The following is a 4,364-nucleotide window of genomic DNA, read 5'->3' as shown; positions in this document are numbered from 1 at the left end:
TTTAACAGGCCAATAACACACAAATGAGATTGAAGAAGTAATCAGAAGTCTTCCAACAAAGAAAAGTCCAAGTCCAGATAGATTCACAGCTGAATTCTGTAAGACTTTTCAGGATGAACTAACACCAATACCTCTCAAGCATTTCCACAAAATAAAAACAGAAGGAATGGGGCTGGGAAGGTGGCTCAGTGGTAGAGTGCTTGCCTTGCATGCATGAGACCTGGATTCCATTCCTTAGCACCACATAAGCAGATAAAGCCGGAAGTGGCATTGTGGCTCAAGTGGTAGAGCACTAGCCTTGAGCTGAAGAGCTGAGGGGCAATGCCCAAGCCCAGAGTTCAGGCTCCACAACCGACAAAACAACAACAAAAAGAAAAAACAGAGGGAGCAACTCCAAACTCATTCTATGAAGCCAATATTACACTCATCTCAAAACCAGGTAAGGATCCAACAGTGAAAGAGACTTACAGACCAATTTTTCTGATGAATACAGATACAAAGCTCTTCAATAAAATACTAGCTAACAGAATCTAGAAACAATTTTTTAAAAATCAAACATTATGATCAAGTAGGTTTCATTCCACAGTTGCAAGGCTAGTTTAACATACTCAGATCAAATAAATGTAATTCACCACATAAACAGAGCCGAAGACAAGAACCACATGGTCATCTCAATAGACACAGAAAAAAGCCTTCTATGGGATATAACATCCATTTATATTAAAAAGCTTTGGAGAAGCTAGGAATAGAAGAAACATTCCTTAAAACAATAAAGGCCGGGTGCTGGTGGTTCATCCCTGTAATCCTAGTTACTCTGAGGATCTGAGAACACAGTTTGAAGCGAGCCTGGGCAGCAAAATCCCCGTGAGACTATCTTCAAATAACAACTCAAAAACCAGAAGTAGAGCTGTGGCTCAAAGTGGTAGACCATTAGCCTTGAGCAAAAAGGCTCAGGGGCAATGCCTAGGCCCTGAGTTCAAGTTCTACAAGCAACCTACTGACAAAGTCAACAACAACAACAAAAACCCACAACAAGGGTTAAATATGATAAGCCAACAGCCAACATCATACTGAATGGGGAAAAACTAAAATCATTTCTCCTAAAATCAGGAACAAGACAAGGATGTACTACACTCCTCTTCAAAACAGTTCTGGAATTCCTAGCCAGAGAAATAAGGCAATAAAAGGACCTCAAAGGGATTCACATAGGGAAAGAAGAAATCAAACTATCCCTATTTGCAGATGAACATGATCTTATACCTACAGAACCCCAAAAATTCCTCCCCCAAGCTCCTAGAGCTGATTGACCACTTTGGCAGGATATGAAATTAACCCACAAAAATCAGTAGCCATTCTGCATGCCAACAATGTACAAGTGGAAAAGGAAATCTTGAAAACAACTCCATTTGCAACATGTCCAAAACGAGCTTTACAACGTCGGTGGGGGGGGAAGGAGGGGGAAGGAGAAGGATTGGGATTGGGGGGGAGGGGGGAGGCTGGGAAGGGATGTGAAGGGTAAACAAAGGAGGAGGCTGCAATGCTTGGTAAGAAATGTACGCATTATCCTGCCCATGTAATTGTAACTCCTCTGTACAGTATGTTCACAAATAAAATAAAATTAAATTAAAAAAAATAAATAAAATATATTGTGAACATGTAAAAAAAAACACAGGAATTAACCTAACCAAAGACATAAAAGATCTTTATAGCCAAAACTATAAAATCCTGAAGAAAGAAATCAAAGAGGACACCAGGAAATGAAAAGACTTTCCATGTTCACAGATAGGTAGAATTAATATTGTAAATGGCCATACTGCCAAAAATGATATATGAATTCAATGCAATCCACTCAAAATCCCAATGATATTCTTTACCAAGATAGAGAAAATAACCCAAAAATTCATATGGAACAACAAAAGACCTACAATAACCAAAGCAATTCTAGGCACAAAAAGCAATGTGAGTGGTATCACAATACCAGACCCCAAACTCTACTACAGAGCCATAATAACAAAACCAGCTTGGTATTGGCACAAAAACAGACCCAAAGATCAATGGAATAGATTAGAAGACCTAGAAATAAAACCATACACTTACAGTTATCAGAAGAAGAGGTAAGAATGGCAAAGAAACACCTGAGGAAATGCTCATCATCCTTGGCCATAAAGGAAATGCAAATCAAAACAACTACATGATTCCATTTCAACTCCAGTAAGATTGGCCAACATTGTGAATTTGAACAACAAATGTTGGCAGGGATTTGGGGGAAAAGGAACCCTGCTGCACAATTGGTGAGAATGTAAACTAGTATGGTCACTCTAGACAGAAGAACTCAAGGAAAAAAGAATGAAGAAGTGCAGCAGTGGAGCTCACTGGACACTGGTGAAAGTGAGCTGTACAATTCGTGGGTGGAGATGGGAGGGAAGGACTGGGAGAGAGTGAGAGAACAGAAAACACTATAGGAAAAGAAATGTACTCATTACCTGACTCATATAATTGTAATCCCTCTGTACATCACCTCTATAATAACAATAAAGTAAATTAATGAAAAGAAAAAGAAAAAGTCAAATAATAGGCCTTATCCACAGTTTCCAAATGATCGCCTCTGAGCTCATATCTTAAAATGCCATCTATTACCTAGTGGTTTCCAAATTTAAGTATCCTGTCTGGTCCTTCAAATATCCCCCCTCCATCTTTTTGTCAGTAGTAGGGCTTGAACTGTCCCTGAGCTCTTTTCCTCAAGGCTAGTGCTATATCACCTTGAGCCACAGTGCCACTTCCGTTTTTCTGTTTTTCTGGTGGCTAACTGGAGGTAAGAGTCTCATGGACTTTCCTACTCAGGCTGACTTGGAACCAAGATCCTCAGATCTCAGCCATCTGAGTAGCTAGGATTATCGACATGAACCATCAGAGTCCTGCTCAGACCCCCTATTTAACTGGGCACTATAGTTGGATGCCCTGTGAATATGTCTACCATAGAACCCTTACTCTCCTCTGAAAATCTGTTCCTCTGTCAATCTTTGCTATCTCAGCCAATCACATAGGACAAGTATCGGTGAGGCTTCCTTGATTTCTGCCTTTCCAGGGGATGGATTTTGCAAGCTCTGGGTTGGCTGAGGTTTCCGCTGTGCTAGCATGCGCCCACAGAAGTTATGTGAGTGCTGAGGGCATTTGGAATAGGATAGTCTGGATGTGTGGCTGGCGACCAACTGCTCGTGCCAGGTGTGTCAGCGTGGGTGCAGCTGTGTGCAGCGAGGCAGCTGTCTATGGTCTACATGAAGGGAAACACAGGCTTGCTCTTTGCCCCCAGCAGATCTTGCTATAAGGTAAAAGTGCAGTTATTGTCAGACCCTCAACCCCACTCTCCTGCCCCAAAGGGAAGCCTCCTTCTGTGCTTGTCCTGGTGGGAGGGACAAGAGCAAAGGGTTTCTCTGATGTTCTACCCCACTCCAGTCTTTATCATCTCCTCACAGGCCACTCAACCTCCTCTCTTCCCCAGGGGGACATTCCTCTGGGATACTGACCTATGAAGATGGCAGTTGAATCTCTGAGAATCTTCCCTGAGTCCTCCCTCAGTTCAGGGCTCTAATGTTTGAGAAGTCTGTATGGTAATAGTGCCTAGTAGTTTGGCTGTGGAATCAGACTGCCTTGTTGAATTTCAGCCCTCACCATGGAGACAGATACCATTCAGCTCTGGGATTTGGTGGCCGGTGGGTGAAGGGCTGGAGGGGAGGCCCCAGGAGAGTTTACCTGAAACCCTAGAAAAAGCCAAGACTGTTAGTGCCATCCTTCTCTGTCTCCAATCCACTCACTCTTCAGAATAATAACCACACTTGGCGGTTTTACTTTAGCTCAGACACCTGGGGAAAGAGGAAGCCCCCACGGGGGGGGGGCACAGTTGGTCTGTTGTGGGAAAAGGGCTCCAGGCAAGATGGGGGGTGGAGGATGCGTTCCCTTTCCCTATCCTTCTAGAAAAGGAGCCTTCCCTTGGCGTTCTTAGCCTGAACAAGCTCTGCCTCTGGTGAAGTGGAAACCAATTCCCAGGGACACCCCACCAACCACCAGTGGCAAGTGGATCTTGGCCAGAACCCAGTCTTCTCAGTCCCCCCCCCCCACACCTGCTTTGGCCCCTATGGGAGCTGTGGCAGGAGAATTCTTGTCTGGAATCAGGCCACCGCCATCCTCCCCAACCTCCCCACCCCGGGGTCCGCGCAGGCAGGGAGGCTTGGGGTTGGTCTCGCTGAGACTGGGGCCGGGCGGAGTGGGGCCTCCACAGGGTATCAGCGCCCCGGGAGATCCGGGGACGGAGCAGGACTCCCGGCTTCTCGGAGAGGCCTCCCAGGGCACCTGCCCAAGGCCACCCA

Source organism: Dipodomys ordii, unplaced genomic scaffold (assembly GCF_000151885.1).
Source record: "Dipodomys ordii isolate 6190 unplaced genomic scaffold, Dord_2.0 Scaffold33, whole genome shotgun sequence".
Classification (NCBI taxonomy): Eukaryota; Metazoa; Chordata; class Mammalia; order Rodentia; family Heteromyidae; genus Dipodomys; species Dipodomys ordii.
Note: the sequence above shows the minus strand (reverse complement) of the source record.